This window comes from Nicotiana attenuata, unplaced genomic scaffold, assembly GCF_001879085.1.
Source record: "Nicotiana attenuata strain UT unplaced genomic scaffold, NIATTr2, whole genome shotgun sequence".
NCBI classification, from domain to species: Eukaryota; Viridiplantae; Streptophyta; class Magnoliopsida; order Solanales; family Solanaceae; genus Nicotiana; species Nicotiana attenuata.
The window spans coordinates 433,113-454,041 of NW_017670612.1; positions in this window are offsets into that span (position 1 = coordinate 433,113).

Sequence of the window (20,929 nt, forward strand, 5' to 3'; positions counted from 1 at the left end):
CCCCCAACACCATATTGGGACCCCCTGCATCTTCATCCCCACATTCTACAAATGCCTTTTTATCCGAACCCCAACACTGCCACTCCATGGATCCAACCTTACTGGGACCCTCCTCCACCTCCAACCCCAGTTTCATCACCAACTCACTCACCACCACCCAGTCCCAATCTAGTAGAACAATACCTATACTTTCAAACGGAACTAGATGCAGCAGTCGTTTACAACAGAGAAACACGTCCAATACATGCATGTCTAGATGGAATAAGGGTCTTTGTGCAGAAGGAGGAGTACGAAAGAAAGATGTACATAAGGTGTCCTCCAAATCTACTAACAACATCATTTCGTCTGAGGCCAACTACAAATCCAGAAGTGGGGAAATATGCAATGCTTCTACTGCCCACGTTTGTTCTTCGACCAGGGAGACAAGCACTCACAGGAGTCAAATGAATAGCCAACTGTTTGAACCTACTAACAGTAATATGAATTTTATTATCTGGAATTGCAGGTGTGTTCATTCGGATGATTTTAGAAGAAATTTTCAATCATTATTGGATTACAATAGTCCATCTCTAGTTGTACTGCTTGAAACTCACAGTCCAAACCACCAAATTATCAAGGAGGATTTTAATTTCACAGGCATGATCGAGGTTCCTGCTATTGACCAGTCTGGAGGAATTGCTATCTTCTGGCTGTCAGATGTATTGCATGTGGAACCAGTGGCCACTACAAATCAAGAAATACACTACCATGTTCAGGTGCTTCCTTATCCTTTTAAATTTTTTCTTACTGCCATCTATGCAAGTACTAGTTTAGCAAGTAGACAATACTTATGGGAAAATTTAATGTGCGTGTATGATAGCTATAAAGGCTCTTGGTTAATTTGTGGTGACTTTAATGAGATATTAGAAGCGGATGATAAGTTTTGTGGTTTATCAATTAACAATTCCAGATCAAACAAATTTTTAGCCTGTATCAATTATTGTCATTTCACTAATTTAGGTTATAAAGGTAGTCGTTATAGTAGTAATATATTAGAACGTATTGACCGGATTATGGCTAATTATAATTGGCCTTCACAATTCCCTAATGCACTAGTTACACATCTTCCCCGTACCCATTCAGATCATTGTCCTGTAAAATTAGAACTACAACATTGCCCTTTACCTAGGAAAAAAATATTTAGATTTGAAACAATATGGACTTTACACCCTACTTTTCCTTCTTTAATTAACCAAGTATGGTTAGACAATTTTCAATTGATACCTGCTATTACTTAATTCACTACTAAAGTGCAAGAATGGAATAAATCAACTTTTAAAAATATTTTTAAACGTAAAAAAAAAAATAATGTCCCGTTTAAGTGGTATTCAATCCTCTATTAATTATCCAACAAGCATTTTCTTACACAATCTAGAGCATATACTAACTATGGAATTTAATCACATCCTAAAGCTTGAAGAAGATTTTCGGAAACTAAAGTCACGTATTGTCTGGTTAAATGATGGGGATGCAAATTCAAAATTCTTTCACCTTAGTAAAATCAATCGTAGGAGACAGAACCGTATTACTGCAATCCAAGATCACGGGGAAAATTGGATAACTAATCCTATTTGTATCAAGAATGATATAACACAGTACTATCAATCCCTATTTACCACTCAGAAAACAAGTTCTCCTAATAAGACTGGTTTAAAGCCTTTTAATATTTTAACTTTACAAGACCAAGCTAGTTTAATAGCACCTTTGCAAGATTGGAAAATTATACATGCTATTAAATCTTTTAAACCTCTCAAAGCACCAAAGACCGGATGGACTTCATCCTTTATTTTATCAAAAATATTGGATATAATTGGTAATTCAATAAAAACCTTTTGCCATAAGGTCTTCAGTGAACATCACATTGAACCTTCAATTAATAGTACCTTTATTTGCTTAATACCCAAAAATAAGAATGCTTCCACTATTTCTCAATATCGGCCAATTAGTCTTTGTAATACTATAATATTATCAAATAGACTGAAACCTCTTCTCCAACATATAATAGACCCAACTCAGTCTAGCTTCCAGAAAAACAGGAGGGCATCAGATAATGCTATTATAGTGCAAGAAATCATTAACAAATTCCAAAAATGAAAGGATATGACGTAAACATGCTTCTAAAATTGGATTTGGAAAAAGCATTTGATAAATTAGAATGGTCTTTTGTATATTATTCTCTAAGCTCTCTTAATTTCCCACACCTCGTTATAAAGTTGACTATGTCATGTGTTACAACTAGTACTATTTCAATTTTGATTAATGGTAATCTTACAGACTATTTTGCACCCACAAGAGGTATTAGACAGGGAGACCCATTGTCACCTTATTTATTTATCCTATGCTTATAAATGCTTTCTCGAAAAATTAATACATCAGTTGATTACCATGCTTGGATACCAGTCTCACTAAGTAACCAAGGGCCTCAACTATCCCACTTATTTTTGCGGATGATATTATTCTTACATCTAGGATTACTGATAAGTCATGTCAAGCTATGGTCAATACTATTACTCAGTTTACTTACCATTCAGGCCAAACTATCAACTTTGAGAAATCAAAAATATTTTTCTCCAAAAATTGTTCGCCTAATATACGAACTACTATACTACAAATCTTTCGGACGAATGAGGGTAAAACATTTGGGAAATAATTAGGATTCCCAGTTTTTATTAATATGCCATCTAAAATGGATTATCAATTCATAATAGAAAATATTAAAAATAAACTAGCAGGATGGAAAAAAAATTCAACAAAAGCAGGAAGGACCCACTTTATTCGTTCAACTCTAAATACTCTTCCAAATCATCTTATGTAGTATATCAAAATACCTTCTTATATACTTGCTTCACTCAATCTTTATCAACGTAATTTTCTATGGGGCACAACTCTGTATGCGGTAAAAATTAGAAGACTTGATTTTCGCTATCAAGATAATTTGGGAAGCCTCCCTCGAGACCCCGAGGATAGAAGGCTATGATCGAGTCCTCGACCTCCGGGCTCATCGAGGTCCGAATCAAAGGAAGTAGGGCTCGAGGTCAGGGTAAGAGAAGATGACTCCGGAGCGCATGGCTACACCTGACAGGCCGGTCTATCTGCAACCCACTGAGATGACGAGCGATAGGCCGTCCCATCTTTCTACTCTTGTAAATAATATATGCATATTTTATTGAGTCTCCTCGCCTATATAAGGGGGACTCACTCCACCATGTAAGGGACTGATGTTGCTCCACTTCTCCAATAAGCAATAATCTCTCTCTCTCTCTCTCTCTCTCTCTCTCTCTCTCTCTCTCTCTCGCTCTCTCTCTCTCTCTCTCTTTCTTCTAAATTATCAGTGTTCTTCGACCCCGAGGTCGCCCTAACATTTTATTGTTCTTCATTTGTTCTTCGTCACTTAGCTCAAGATTGACGGTATAAAGCCTTGTATGCGTATATTTATCTGTTATCCCCTTCCCGATTACCCTCGACAAGGCTATCTTCAATAGGCCCGAGGTAGGCTCAAGGCCTCGCCCCGAGGTATCTACTGTCTTGTCCTATGTCCGGGAACGTCCCTTACTGGTTTGATTATCGCTTTTGGCTAGCTCGATCTTTACTGTTTTTACTCCACATTTAGCACTACTCACCCTCTCAAACTAGCTCGGGAATAGATCACGTATTTTTAGAATCCCACTTTACAAATTTAATTGTTGTTACCATTTTCACGGTAAACAGTTTGGCGCCCACCGTGGGGCTAAAAATAATAGTGATTATTTTCTTGCCAGTTTCGTCACTTAAACGCACGATCTCTCTCATACTTTTTCTTGCCCAAGACCTTTCGATTTCAGGTTAATGGTTAGCTCGATAAGGGAAATCGAGGACGATAACCCCACAAATCGCAAGGAAAACAATGCGGCCACCCTAACGGCTGGCGCGACACTGCAGGACCCCGATAACGCATCTAGATCAGTCCGAGTGGATATGGATTCATATGCTGCACAGCGGGGTAGCGAAGTCTTGCACTTCAATGATGGCACGCAACATGCTAACCGACAGGAAACCCGAAAAATCCCAGCCACGGTAGAACGGGAAATTGACCTTCGTGTTATTTTTGAAATGTCGCAGGAACAACGCTTGGCTATCTTTCAGCTACAGAGCCGCCCGGAGACTCTTGGCGCGACAGCGCCCAAAATATCTACTCGCTTCGAGCCAGCATCCAAGGTACCGGGCCACGACGGACCAACGACCTATCCTGCAATGGTAAGAATGGCAGAGGACATTATCGAAAATGTCGACCCACGCTCGCGGAGATTCCTACAACAACCGTCTCCTAGAGATACGAATCCGAGACTCATTTCGCAGAAGTAAGAAACAACAAAATTACTTGGGGAAGACAGGACCCCAGGTCCTCACAGGTACATCTCCACTCACGCACGCCCGTTCTGGAACGGCGACCCCCAAAATGAAGAACTCGGGCCCATCCCGATGAGGAGATTCGAAGAAATTACCCCGGAAGAAACCACGTCGCGGCATCATTGTTCGACATCCGATCTCGGGGACCCGCTCCCTATACTGTCACGATCTGTGGAAACACACGCCAACGCCATTGGAATAATGCCAGAAGAGCTCAACGCGCCGAAGGCCGAGAGAAGAAGAAGAAATAAAATATCACCGAAAGTCGCGCCCCGCTTTCCAACAAGAGAAACGAGACCACTCCCGGTCCCGAATAGTAGGGTGGCACAGGCCTTCGCCTAAAACCCAAACAAAGCATACCCAGCAGCTTCGGAGCAATTCGAACGAAGCTTAGTCAAATATCCGGTCGAGGCTTGGTCATATACCAGCAACCAACGCCGGACCCAAGTCAGAGCCGCAGATAGCCCTCGGGAAACCCTCACTGGATCGGCATATCCAGGAAAATCCCCAACAGAGAAGCCGATACTGAACGACCGGAGCCATCATCCACATGGCGCGAACAGAAGAAACGATCCGAGGTACAGCGCATCTCGCAACAACAAAGCGGTAGCCCAAAGACGACACCTTCGAGGAACCCCCAACGGTACCAGAGTCAACAAGACGCAACAGGCAAGAAAACCTCGCCCAATAGAGCTCGACTTCAACGTTGCAGTTCCAAGCATAGTGGTCACCATAAGTGAAACCGAGAACTCCGGGTGGCTCGGACCTATTCGACCAAAACCCGTCCAAGGAAACCGTGGCCTACCACGAGAGTCGCAAAATGCTTGGAGTTACAGACCCAAGAGAGCAGCAACTACGCCATCCAACAAAGGTGACCACAAAGCATCGCCAAGCAAGCGAACACGGATCCAGCTCAACGAACAAGGGGAAATCGAACAAAGCAGAGTCGGCAAGTTGCAAGTTGCGGCATATCGTCACAACCGCTAAAGGATGGCGGCACCCCGCTAAGATCCGTAGAGTATAGAGTGCGAGTGCCCGTCGCCAGAAAGGGACGATCTCGGGGAATACTCCCCAAGGACACCCTCTCGCTCGAGGAAAAAGACGCTGAGACTCTACCTCGATGTCACATTAACGTATTGGTAATCCCTCCTTTTGTTCGAGCTCATTATCAAATAAAACATACATTAATGATTACAGGTGTATCAGCCAAAGTTGTACCAACAATGTCGGGCCAAAGCCAATAAGACAATCCGGACCAATGTCGCCCTCATGCCGGACTACTAATATGTCCCCAATGGCGGTTGCAACAACATCCAAATCGCTCCCCTTGCGCGGCCCGCCCGAGCTCGGGCTAATACGTCGAGTCACGCAGGATGCAGAGGCTTTGTATAAACAACGGCGAATACGTCGCCCGGGATGCAATTCCGGCCCTACCCCGCCAGAGGTGTAAAACCCCACGGCAAACGCAGGGCTAAAGTATTTAGCCACGAGCGACTAGAGAAGATCCCTCACCATATGACCCATCGCCAGCATTGACCTCGAATGAGGTCAAAGGGTACGCATAACCACATATTCGGTCAGGCTTGGCAGGACGTGGCAGACGACTGCAGCAGGGCTCGCCCCCCGAAGCACCGCCTATGCACCTCGCAAAAAGGAAGAACTACTCCGCCCTCTTTATCATTTCCTTTCTTTTCTGGTCGCTAATCTGTATGCAGGCAGTCAGCCAAGGCATTCATAAATCCCGAACTCCACTCGGAGATCCGAGGCCCCTGCAGGATCCGATGAGCTCTCTTTCCTCGACCAGGGCATCGTCCCCTCGGAAGGGCCAACAAATGGCAGGCTCGGCTTCGACACAAAACCATACAAGCAGATTAAATGATAGGGAGAGACGAACCAGTGCGGGCCAAGCTCATAACAACGAGACCATATTTATTTACAGCCTATATCCAAGCCGAGCAATAAAACATATGTACTTTCGGCATTTCATCACGGCCTATATCTTCTCCAAGCAATAAAGAATATCTTCTCGGTATTTCCTATTTCGAGAAAGATTATTTCGACATATTCGCGGTAAATGCTTCTCCATCAAACAGATCCGATATACTCGGAGACTTAAACGATTTAGCACCCCCACGACCTCAGGGTCGGGACTCCGGGCTCACGAAGCCCTCACGATACAACTCCAAGTCTATAAAAGGCGGTATTCAGGCCTAGAATGATCCGATATATTCGGAGACTCACCATGAGCAACTCGACAACTTACACGACCCTAGGGTCGGAACTCCGGGCTCACCAAGACTCCGGAAAATATCCCCGAGCTCACAAGAAGCTGTCTTCAAGCGAACTCGATGACTCGGAGACTGTCGCCAATCGCCATGCACTGGAAAATCTGAAATTGTAAGACCCTAATGGGCAGCATCGGCAAAACCAGATATATTCTCCATAAACTGTAAGACCTCAACATGCATGGCAAACTGTCAGACGTTAAGAGGCATGGCAAACTGTAAGACCTCAACAGGCATGGCAAACTGTAAGACCTCAACAGGCATGAAAATCCCGATACTTAGGCTATACGTCACATTTGTAAGACTACCTAAAGGGCATACCCTCGATGTAGACGCCTAAACTATCACTAAGGGATCAAAAATGGCTACGGCCAAACGCATACGACTACAGTCGAAACGGCTGATACAGCCCAAATAATGCAACTCGGGGACACCCGACTATTGCTAAAAAATCCTCCGAATCTACTTCGGAAACAACTGGTTAAACACAGGGTTCCCTCCATAGGCAAAAACGAGCCTAACAATGTCGGCTCCAAAAAATGCAAAGCGTCGATCTACTCGACCTACGAGCTATGAACCTTATGAGGTGCTCAAATCATCGCCGACAACGACTTGAAATCAAGGTTCCTCTGGAACCGACGACGGGTCAGGCAAAATATTACAAAAAGACCTTAATGAGCGGATACAAAGCCTACACAAAGCCCACGGGCAAAAAACAGCGTAAGAGCCATTGTCGCTAGCTAAATTATCATGAAAACTTAGGGATTAAAATGAGCTCGAATCGTAACCCGATTCGGAGACCGGATCCAAAATAGTTAACTGTATGAAGCCTACGTGCTACATATCAAAAGTTCTCTATGACCAAGCGGCATAAATTCCATCATCGCCGGAAATTCAACAAAAGCTAGGGGTCAATTACAGCTCGAATCACAACGCGATTCGGAGACTGGACCCGGAAAAGTGCAATATGCCTGAGGGCACGACATCAATACCACCATTGCCGGAAATGCAGTCAAATCTAAGGGTCAATTACAGCTCGGATCGCAATGCGGCCCGGAGACTAGGCCCGAAGATTGCAATACGCCCACGAGCGCGGCATAAGTACTACTGTCGGCGGGATCTCAATAAGATGTAAGGGTCAATTACAGCTCGGATCACAACGCGACACGGAGACTGAGCCTGAAAATTATAATGTGCCTAAGGGCACGGCACAAATGCCATTATCGCCAACTAGGGAATCGGGAAACTCAAAAGGTCAATTACAGTTCGAATCGCAACGTGACTCGGAGACTGGACCCGACAAATACAGCACGCCCAAAGGCACAGCACAAGCGCCACTATCGTGGCCCAAAGATTAGATGAGACATAAAGGCCGATGGCAGCCCGAGTCGTAGCATGACTCAGAGACTGGACAGCTAAAATAGATAAAAAGCAATATGCCTAAGGACGTGGCTCGGATGATACCGTCATCAGCCAACTAAATCCCCAGGCCACGCGACCTCAAGATCACTTCAGCCCAGAAGCACAAAAGGTCGTCACCATCCGACCATGCTGGCAGGAAAACCTAAGGGTTAACTGGAGCTCGAGTCACAATATGACTCGGAGACTGGACCCAAAACAGTTGAAGCAGCAGACGCCCAAGGGCACAGGATAAATACGACTACCACCCGTAAGCACGGGCACAAAAAATGCAAAGACAAGAAGGCTCGAGTCGAAGCCCAACTCGGAAACTAAGCCTAAACAGCCAGGCCGAGCAGGAGGCCCAGCACCTCCTCACATCAAGAATCGCACTTAGGGGTCCCCGGGACCGTCCGACCAGTTCCGAACTGAGAAGGACCTCGCCAAACGCCAAGACCAGCCTGCCTGATCAAAAACAATAGCAGGGAAAAGGTACAGAAGAAACAAAACTTTGAAACTTCTCCTTATATATCATGTGCGCAAGAAAAAAAGTGTTCTCCATCTACAGGAATGCCCTACATACATTCGGAGCCAAGCTACAAAACCGCGAAATCTACACTCTACGCTTAAGAGCTACAGCTTGCCAAAATCGCCCTCCGCGACATCGACGAGAAGCGACCGAGCATTGCGTTCATCCGCCCGTGCTCGAGCCAACTCCTCCGAAAGAATGAAGCCCCTTGCACCGATTTCTTCGAACACCTCCCTCCGGGATTTGCAACGGACATATTCTTCAATCCTCCGCTTCCGGTCTAGGGTTTGCTTCAGCTTGGCGTAGGCGTTAATTATCTCGGCTCTGACCTTCGAGAAGTCCGATTCAAGTTTCCCAACCATATCCACTTGAACTTTGGCGTTGTCTCGAGTCAAGCGGAGTTGGACCTCGAGGGCAGGGACCTTGGTCGAAGCATTCATCTCCTCCCAAGCTCGTGCTTGCAACTCCCCGCAAGCAATTATGACGCGGTCAACGTCGCCCTTGAGGTACTCCAAGGCATCTGTCCTTTTTTGCAGCTAACACGGCAAGAACAGGTTAGCCCTAAAAATTAAAAAGAAGCAAACACACGCGCTACAGGAAGTTACCTGCTCCGCCAAATAGCTCTCATAGTCTGAGCTCCGGTATGCCTCATATCGCCAATACTGTAGCTCACCTTCCTTCTCCTTGCAAAGAAGCCTAAGGGATTCTCCCTCATCCAGAATCCCCTGAAACTTGGCCTTTTGGCGAAACAGCTCGGACTTAAGCCTATCACAGGCCTGCGCAGGAAAGAACCAATGAGGGGAGGAAGATGCGGGATACAAGAAAAATGCGCACAATCTCACCACAAAGTGAAGACGGTGTATTTCCTCCAGATCAGAACATGTTCTTGTAGGTCCTGCCCCTGCAACCCCAGAAGAACCGGCCCCCGACACAACGTGCTCACTCAAAGGAGCCGTTTGCCGGGAAACAGGCGCTCTGGGAATAGAGACTCGGGCAATGCCCCATCATCAGAAATACGAGCCCGACAACCACTACTAAAGTCTCCTTCGCATTGTGGGCTCCAGTCCCTCTTATTACCGCCATCTCTCGGCCCGGAGGCCGACGCTCCATCTCCTCTCCAGAAAAATGCTTCCTCGCCCCAAGGAATCGCCTGATAGCTGCAAACAGTGAATCCAGCACAAATGAGATGGGAAAATGTTACCTCGGTATACGCCAGCAGGAGAAAGGCAAAGTACGCACGTTCCTTGATGTTCCGCTCTCCACCAGACGCAAGACATAGCTCGCTACCTGCGTTCGTCGCAAGACGAACAGGTCACCAACCTCCGAACCCAGCCGGGCAGATCATGGACATGGCTCGGCGTCCACGAACTTGCTGCAACAGGGAAAATGGCATTGTTATTTTGTCGGTTTTTGCCATGAACAAAATCTGAAAGAGCGACGAAGCGCCTCACTTATGTGCGTGATTCCAACCCTCGGGGAATGACAACAATTCCACAGGAGTAATATCAGTCGTCCTGACTCGGAAAAACCAGCTGGCCCACCCTAGATCTCCACCTTCATCATCGTCAACAACGAAGGGCGTGGACGAGTGATCTCTCAAGGTTAGCAATCCTCGATGGTGGAAAGGCCTGTACAGCCTGATGAGATGGTCAAGCGTGAACTCAACTCCGGCCTTCTCCGCAAAAAATCTCATCATCAGCACCGTCCGCCAAAGCGACAGATGAATTTGCGCCAAGGTAACCCGATACTTCGAGCAAAGGTCAGGCACGTCCTTATCGAGAGGGCCAAACGCGAAATGGTACAAGTACACGCTAAAAAACCCATCAGCAGAGTCTGCAATGCCTTCGCGAGGGGAAAGCACCCACAGTGTCATCCTCTCGCTCCACCCACAGTATTGCCTCGCCATCTCCAAGTATTCCTCTCTCATCAAGGATGCTGTCTCCAGAGCGAAGCCCTTCGACTCTCCAACACCGGGAATGGAATTCCCCGCCTTTTGCCTTAACGGGTCCAAAGAGGTCGTCATAACTGAAGCAAAACTAACAAAATAAAGCAAAGAAATGCAGACGCTTTCCGCGCTTTAGAAGATAGGGAGCCCTATGTCGAGACGGGAGAACAGCTGCCCAAAAGTGGCAAAGTCTTGCAAAAAGGCCAAAGCTACACCTCTTATATACAAAAGACAGTGGTAAAGTCACCTACCAGATGTCAGCTCCAGGGAGCCAATGGCCTCAACACGGAGCGACGGGTCAGTACCCGACCCAAGAAACATCCTCCAACAGACAACCAAGCTTGAGGATCCACTCGAATTATCTCCAAGCTCCAGGCAGCGTTTCACATTTAGAACCTCCGTCCGCCAAGAAGCAGGGTCACAATGAGCTCCATGGAGCCGATGTCATACGTGAGGCGCGCGTCCGGGATCGCGATCCCTTCTCCGGAGGAGCAAGCCCGGGAAGCTCCAATCTCCAAAACTCGAAGAACCCCCGAAGAAGCGCCCCACACATAGGCAAACTCCTCGAACAGAAGACAACCTTATACTCTCTGAAGGAGTTATCTACATCAAAATCAACAGTGCCCACCGGAGCACCCAAAGATGACCTCCATCCGGGGTATTGTTCCCGAAGGCTCTGAAACTTGATGCAAGATCTCCAAACAAACCAGCAGGCCCTGACAGTTCGAGCCTATCTAGTCAATCCCTCATCAAGCCAAAATACAACAAAAAAGAAAGCAGGAAAAGAGCCTTGCCAATCAGCTAAAGACCGTTACAAGCTATCACGACAAGCTACAACAGCCCATAAACAAAGCGAACAAGCGCCAAAGGTTTGAAGCAATGCCTAAGTGTAGGCAACCCCTCAGCAAAAAACCTATCTCGTACGTATCTAAAGGAAGCTATCCGCATCGAAAAGCAAGGGGACCCCCCCCCCTCCCCGGTACCCGAAATTGGCCTTCATCCAGGATAACATCCTCGAAGGCCCCGAAATTCGACACATTATCTCAATGCAATTCGAAGGGCCCCGGCATCCCGGTTCTATCCGATCATTCCAGGGTTGCCCCGAGGTATAACGATGGCCTCGAAAGAGAGCCATGTCGACCAGTAGAGGAGCAGACGGGATGCTCGCACCCAAGTCAAACATTAGCAGTCAAGAAGTAAAAGAAGGCATTCAAATGGCCTCGAGGGGTATGAACACATGCCGTTACTAGGCAAAAGTCAAAAGCAGAAGTCAAAGGAATATATTCATGTTCACAAAAGTCCATATACAATGGCCCTCGAGGGATCATGGAATACGTTTGCAAAAGCCCACGAAAGGGTCTCTAAGCAGAAGTAAAGAAGATGACAAGAAGGGCCCATCCCTCTCCCCATCTCCTACTTCACGGTTGCCTTTGTGCAGGGCGGTGACCAAGGTACTCAGGATGATATCCCAGCTCGAAGATTCTGACGCTTCAAAACGTCCGTTGCGCTCTTTTCCTTTGATCGGATTTTTGATCCCGAAACGGGTTTTTTACCGGTAGAGGTTTTTAACGAGGCAACGTCGACACTCTTCCCAGGAAGGCTCTAGCAGTCTTACGGGACTTTTATTACAACCGGCCCGGCGCCGCAAAATGACAGTGTATTGAGCATGAGTCTATGAGATATGTCATCTATCACAAGAGATTGCGCCATGATTCGAATCGTCAATGTAATATCGCCATGAGGAGCTCGAGGAGTCAATGGTCATAGTCGTTTCTCATCACTTCATCATGAGAAACGCGGAGACTATCTGTACGCGGTAAAAATCAGAAGACTTGATTTTCGCTATCAAGAAAATTTGGGAAGCCTCCCTCGAGACCCCGAGGATAGAAGGCTATGATCGAGTCCTCGACCTCCGGGCTCATCGAGGTCCGAATCAAAGGAAGCAGGGCTCGAGGTAAGGGTAAGAGAAGATGACTCCGGAGCGCATGGCTACACCTGACAGGGCCGGTCTGTCTGTAACCTACTGAGATGACGAGGGATAGGTCGTCCCATCTCTCCACTCTTGTAAATAATTTATGCATATTTTATTGAGTCCCCTCGCCTATAAAAGGGGGACTCACTCCACCTTGTAAGCGACTGATGTTGCTCCACTTCTCCAATAAGCAATAATCTCTCTCTCTCTCTCTCTCTCTCTCTCTCTCTCTCTCTCTCTCTCTCTTTCTTCTAAATTATCAGTGTTCTTCGACCCCGAGGTCGCCCTAACATTTTATTATTCTTCATTTGTTCTTCGTCACTTAGCTCAAGATTGACGGTATAAAGCCTTGTATGCGTATATTTATCTGTTATCCCCTTCCCGATTACCCTCGACAAGGTTATCTTCAATAGGCCCGAGGTAGGCTTGAGGCCTGACCACGAGGTATCTACTTGCTTGTCCTAAGTCCGGGAACGTCCCTTACTGGTTCGATTATCATTTTTGGCTAGCTCGATCTTTACTTTTTTTACTCCACATTTAGCACTACTCACCCTCTCAAACTAGCTCGGAAATAGATCACGTATTTTTAGAATCCCACTTCACAAATTTAATTGTTGTTACCATTTTCACGGTAAACAAACTCCTACTAAAAAAACTTACATTTAATAAAGTGGTCTATGATCACACAGCCGCTTGAGAAAGGAGGGTTAGGAATACAGAATCTAGCTTTAAAAATCAGGCTTTGCATGCAAGTCTTGCATGGCGACTATTTCAACATCATACTCAACTATGGGCACAAGTTTTATTACATGCTTATTTAAGACCAAATAGACTCCACATAAAACAAATCTCAACAACTTGGCGTAATATTATGCAAGGATAGTCCTACTGTAAATTAGGGTTTAAATAGAATATAACCACAGGAAAACATGTAAAATTCTGGACGGATCCTTGGATTAGCCAGAATTATTTAATTCGTAACTACATATATGGACCACTTCCAGAACAAGAGGAAAATAAAACAGTTTCAAATTACTATTACAGTCATAATTGGCATTTCAACATGTTACCCTTCAATTTACCAACTCATTTACACACACTTATTAATAACATTTACATGCCTCTTCAAACATCAACACACGACCAAATATACTGGGGTCTTACACAGAATGGCTTATTTTCAGTTAAATCAATGTATAATTCTATTACAACTAGCATAAATACTAACACATGTACTCCACAAGATAGCTACAACGGGATTTGGAAACTACATATTCCTCCTAAAATATCACATTTCATATGGTTAGTGATAGGCTTCCAACAGCTGCTTATCTCAATAGATTAGGCATCCTAAATTCTTCTATCTGTTCTCAGTGTCATATGGCCCCTGAAACATTGCAGCATATATTCCTAGAATGTCCACCTGCTAGGAATCTCTGGACTACACTCAAAATATCCATAGCAAATGCAAATTCTCTACAATGCCATAATACTACCTTAAAATTTTTTAACAGATTCATACATCAGCAATTACAATTTACACAACATAATATTCCAAATACGACTCTTATACCGTATGCTTTATGGGAACTCTAGATTACACATAATAAAAACACTATGGATCATAAAAATTCTGCTTAAATATCTCTTCCATCTTCACGAAGACAGCAGAATTTTACTACCTTACAAATCATAGATTAAAGAATTCTTCTTCAATACCTTTATACGTAAAATGGCACCCCCCAAATATACATACTTACAAGCTAAACATAGATGGATCTTGCTCACTTAATCAAACAAAGAATGGTATAGGAGGCCTTTTCCGCAATCAACAAGGACATTGGATCACAGGTTTTGCAGGAACATCAATACCTGGTTCAGCTATTCAAACGGAACTTCTAGCTTTGCTCAAGGGACTGACAATTGCTGTCCAGAAGAACCTAAAACCACTCATCATTTAAACAGATGCACAGGCCATACTCGGTATGTTAAACTCCACTGCAATGCAATACACTAATATTATTAATGATTGCAGGTTATTACTACTACAACTGGATAGCCCACCTCTCCAAAGTATCTACAGAGAGCAAAACAGTGTTGCAGATAGCTTAGCCAACTATGGAGCCATGCATGCAAAATCACCCTGTCAACTGTTTGGAAGTCCACCACTTGTTGCATCATCCTTCTACCAACAAGATCAACATGGGCTGCTTAGAAGAAGGATGATAAAACCTAAGTCTAGTTTATGTAATAGTACTAGTCTAACTACAACTGTTCCCAGTACTCTAAATTGTTTGTTAGATACTTCTACTTTTGCTACTACTAGCAGTCCCTCTACAGGGGTTGTACGTACTACTTCCAGTATTGTAAATCTGATGCCTTTAATGCATCACCTTAACTGCTCTGTAAGAGCTTGATTTTATATATATATATATATATATATATATATATATCCATCTTTTCAACCAAAAAAAGGGTTCTAAGTGTACATACTATTTCCTTAACTTGGAGCTTTTTCTCATTCTTCTTTTTTTTTGACAGAACAAAGATAATACATTAAATATTACGGAGTATCATCAGTTATATCATTAAGGAAACTAAAAGCCTTGAGGACATTCAAATTCCCCATCTCGGCCAAACTGCAACACACATTAGTACTAATGTTTTTAACCAAATACACATAACCATACTTATCCATTGCTAAGTTATTTAAAACAAAAGGGACAGGATTATCAAAAAGCAGGTGTTTTCTTGCATGCTTGAGTGCTTCCTTAGCCATCTTATGAGCTACCTTGTTTCCCTCCTGAACGTTATGGCTAATCTTCGGTTGCTTCAGCTGGTGCAATAACCACCTGCAAATAACAATAATCGAGTTGTAAGGGACACAATTAGAATGTAATATTTCTATTACCTCTATTGCATCAAATTCAACCACCAGTGGTGTATAACCATGAGTTAGAGCAATTGTAAGTCCTTCCTTTAGAGCTTCCAATTCGGCTTGAATGGGTGAGCTTGAGGGACTGGAGTGTTGATAACCCATTATCTAGTTTCCCATATGGTCTCTGAATACTCCACCCATGCCTCCCAAGTTTGTATTTTCTTTGAAAGCCCCATCTATGTTTAGCTTAAAATAATTTGGAGGTGGTTTGTGCCATGCAACCTCAATTGTATGGGAATGGACAGTTAAATGTTCCTTTGTGGTAAGGAGCTTGTACTCTAAATCTAGAGAAATTGCATGAGAGGGGATGAAAATTGGAGGTCATGTTAGAGTGATTATTATTGTTTATGTTTAACCAAATACACCACAGGACAAATGGGTAAAGATCCTCCCATTTAAGGTAGGGGGAGGGGGTGAAAGATTTTAGGTCTCTAATATTATGGACCCAGTGAGTGCCATTTTGACCGGAACAAAAACTTAAACCTAATGTAGTCCAATAATTTTTAATGTGTTCAATGGTTTAAGCTTCCCTTTTACACACAGGACAAAGAGGATCAATGTTCAAACCTATATGTTTTAAGTATGAGCGAGTAGGCAGCCTATTATGAAGGCATTTCCACAGCAAAAATTTTATCTTGGTTGTGCAATGAGCATCCCAAATCCATTTAAAATCCACCGAGTTAATATCATCTGATTGAATTATTTTGTAGCAAGTTTTTGACGAGAAAATACCATTTCCTGTTAATTCCCAGTAAAAGGAGTCATGGGCATTATGGAGAGGGTAAATGGAAAGGATGGCATTCTTAATGTGTTGAGGAAGCTCAAAGGGAATTTTTGATAAGTCCCAATTATTATTAGACCAAATATCTTTGATAGTAAGGTTATTGTTGGGAAAAGTGAGAGGACCCTCTATTTGATTTCTTAGCAAAGAGGTTTTTGGGATCCGATTTGTTTCCCAGATGTTCATAGAAGAGTGGGTATGTGGGATCCATTTTAAACCTTTGTTACAAACTTCTCATCCTTTTACTACACTTTTTCCAAATAAAAGAAGAGGTATTTAAATTTTTGGATGAACCATAAAGTGAGGTAAGAATTTGAGACCAAGGAAGTTTTGATTTGTGTATGAGTCTCCATGAGAGGTTAGCTAGGGTTACTAGATTTTTTTCTTTTGCTGAGTGGATGCCAAGCCCCCCTTTGTCCTTACCCTTTGTCAAAGTATCCCGAGAGACTAAGTGATTTTTTTTTAATTCATAGTGGATCCCCAGATGAAATTCTTCTGGATTTTGTCAATGTGTTTGGTAATCCTAGTAGGCAGGTAGTTGTACTGCATGACGTGGTTAGGAATACTGTTTAGGGATGCCACTGCAAGAGTTGTCCTCCCTGCCATACTAAGAAAATTTAATTTCCAATAAGCCAATTTATTTTCTAGTTTATTAAGGATGAACTGGTAATCGGAAAGTCTAAGCTTGGTGTTTGTAGTTGGAAAACCCAGGTATTTTCCAAAACTATTACTAATTTTCATATTAAAAAGTTTTGACAAAGCTTTTGAGGTTTGAGTGGGGCAGTGTTTGGAGACAATGATTTTGGAATTTGACAAATTAATATTTTGGCCAGACAATTTGCAAAAAGAGTTCAGGCAATTGAGAATTGATTTAGGGGATTTTTTATCAATCTTGCACACTAGGGTTAGGTCATCTGCGTAGAATAGGTGGGATAATTGGCATTGGTTCCTTCCCATACTAATGGGGGACCAGGTATCAATATCTGCTTGATGGTTGATTTGGATGGAAAACCCAGGTATTTTCCAAAACTATTACTAATTTTCATATTAAAAAGTTTTGACAAAGCTTTTGAGGTATGAGTGGGGCAGTGTTTGGAGACAATGATTTTGGAATTTGACAAATTTATATTTTGGCCTGACAATTTGCAAAAAGAGTTCAGGCAATTGAGAATTGATTTAGGGGATTTTTTATCAATCTTGCACACTAGGGTTAGGTCATCTGCGTAGAATAGGTGGGATAATTGGCATTGGTTCCTTCCCATATTAATGGGGGACCAGGTATCAATATCTACTTGATGGTTGATTTGGATGGACAACATTTCCGTACAAAGGATAAATATATAAGGAGATAAAGGATCTCCCTGCCTAATACCTCTACTAGGAGAGAAGAATTCACTCTTACTACCATTAACTATGATAGCTATCTTGCTGGTTGTGATACAATCCATAATTAAGGTAGAGATTTTTGGAGAAAAATTAAAATGACGAAGGCTTCTGTAAACAAAAGCCATTATAATCGGTCGAAAGCCTTTTCTATGTCTATTTTCATAACTAGGTTAGCCTTTGCAACTTTTTGTTTGTGCATTTAAAGCATTAGTTCCTGAATTATAATAGCATTGTCACTAGTACGTCTACCCTTGATGAAGCTAGCCTGGTAAGGGCAAATCGAATTTTCTTAAAAAGGGTTTTACTCTATTGGCTATGGTTTTTGAGATTATTTTACAAATTGTGTTACAAAGCCCAATAGGTCGGAAATTTTTTACATTATGCATTGGCAATTTTTGGGACAAGGCAGAGGTACGTTTCATTTATCCCCTCTGGTAATTTGCCTGATTCAAATGCTTGATGGCAAAGAGTTGTGATAGAGGTTCTTAAAAGCTACCAATATTATTGGAAGAAGAACGGATGAAGAACATCTGGCCCGGGTGATTTAAAAGGTTTAAGATTGAAAATTGATTTTTTGACTTCTGATTGGGACAAAGGATTGTCTAAGGAAGATAAGTTACAAAATTTGTAACTAGGGGGTCATTTTTAATAGCTGACCAGTAAGAGTAAATGTGGTCCGCAGTGAAAATTTGCTTAAAATAGTTGTGGGTGTGATCCATGATTTTCCGAGGATCATCTATCCAGTTACCCTCAATATCTTTGAAAAACATAATCTTATTAGTTCTTCTATTATTTGTGGCACAAACGTGGAAGAATTTTGACTTCGTGTCCCCTTCATTGAGCCAGCTTATTCTAGAACGTAACTTCCAAAAGTCTTCTTCGATTTTTAAGATATTGTTATAGTCAAACTTGAGAGTATTTTCTAGATTATTAAGGAAGGAGCTTAGTCCATAGGACCTAGACTTCTGTATCCCCTTAATCTTGCCAGAATTTTTTTCTTTTTCTTAAAAAGGTCTCCAAAGGTTTTATTTTTCCATTCAATAATACGGTTCTTAATATTATTGGAGACTACAACAAAGTTGGATTCAAGCCAGCACTCATTACCAATGTTACCAAATTCGGGGTGGCCCCTACCAATAAGATTCTAATCTGAATGGTTTTGTAAGGTTTGTTGTTTGTTTTGGAAATAATTCTAGAAGGATAGGATTATGATCCGAATGGGTTTTTGGCAAATAAATTATGTATGCCTTTGGGAAATCCTAATCCATTCTTCATTTGTAGAACCTTATCTAGTCTTTCCATAATACGGATATTATTTATCTTATTGTGATTTGACCAGGTATATTTACAACCTTTAAAGCCCAGGTCCATTAGCTTACAGTAATTAATCCTATTCCATAATTTAGCAGCCCTTCGTCTATTTATAGGGTTGCCCCCTAGTTTATCATCTACTACAAGAACATCATTGAAATCTCCTCCCAGTAGCCAAGCACCTTTATACTTATCATAAACGTTTGTGATATTATCCCACATGTTATTTCTGTTTGAAATCTTTGTACTAGCATAAATGGATGTAAATAATCAAGGTTGTTGAGAAGGGATTACCTCAAGCAGTGCATGAATTTCATTGTTTCTTTTGACGAAATTGTTGACATGCACCAAGTTAGTATCCCTCATCACAGCCATTCCACCTGATTGTCCCTCTGCTGGGACCTCTATCATATCCGAAAACCCAAATTCATTCGTGAGACTACCATGGCTTGTCATCCTTGTTTCTAGTAAGGTGACCATGCAAGGGTGGTGAGTGGCTATTAACTCGTGAAAATTTCTCCTAAACTCAGCATTATTTCCTCCTCTGATATTCCAGATAATAATATTTTTAGCACGATTCATTGGGAGATGAGGGTGATGAGGGGGACCATTGGACTGGATTACTTGTGGGAATACTGGGTTCCTCCTTAAAGAGGGAACTAGAGTCATGGCTAATTTCCCTACAGTGGAATCCTGGGGTGGCCTCATGTCCATTGTGCATTTGAATAGTGAAGGTGGACATGCTAGAATAAGCCTCTTCTCCCGCCTCAAATAGATACACCTTTACTTCGTCTAGGTTTGAAGACTCTACCATTAGCTCCCCTATAAGATCTATCTCCCCCTCCATTCCCTCCCCCTCTGGATTTCCTATATCTTGTGGCATATGGGGTTGGGGGACCTGCTGGGACCTGGGTTCACTGGCACTTCTTGTTGCATAGGATTCTGAGGCAGCTCCCAAGGCATCAATATTGGATTCAGGGCAATCAACTCTTGAGGAGGAAAGAAGGGAAGCTCTAGACCCATGTTTTGAGGGAAATAAGGGTTTTGAGAGAAGTGGTGTGGCAGGTTCCATTGGGCACGCATGGATTGGACTAGGTTGTTATTCATCCCGGGTGCTAGAGGTTGCATGATGTTGTTCCCCCAAATGTTATTCAGGTAGTTGCTCATTGACAAGTGCAGACCCTCGGACACAATTTGTGCTAGGAATTGTGGGTTGTTGATGAGTATTATACTCTCCTGCCCGTTGATATTCACTTGTAGTGATATCCCCCTCCCCATTAGAGCTAGATCTATCGAAGAGGTCGGGTGATGGTTCTGAGGAAGAGGAGGTTGTGCATACACTATTGGGAGTGGGGGCATTTGTTGGGGAAAGGAGGTAGGTTTTCCATGTGGAGTGCTCTTTGGTTTCTCAGTATTCGGATTAGTCGGAATCTTCTCCGATTGCTTAATGGTATTCTTGGCATTTTTAGGAGAAGAGTCTTGGTAATTTAAGGGTTAAGGGGTTGTGATAGAGGGAATGATTACCTCTATTTGCATGTCACTAGAGAGGTTTGGCGTGTTAGGACATATAGAGGATTTTGTATTGGATTTGCTAGGCAAGTGTATTGGAGTTTTTGCCATTTGTACCGAAGGGTGTATGTGGTTGGACGAGTTGGCTTTCGCATGCAAAGGAGTGTTAGCTGGTTGTAGGTTTATTTTGTATCTAGAAGGAGTGAAAACTAGGTTATGATGATTAGTGTTTGAAGGAGAGACCTCCAATTGGCCATCAATATTAATTAGGGAGGATACTTGTTTATTAGCTAATTTGTCTCTAGTGAATTTGGAAAATTATTGTCAGGATTTGCTTCTTGATCCCGGTTCAATGAATCTATATCGGAGTGGTTTTAGTTTTTTGGAAAGATGGTATTGCCTAAAACCACAAGCTGAGGCTCATAATTAAGAATTTTTGAAACATATTTA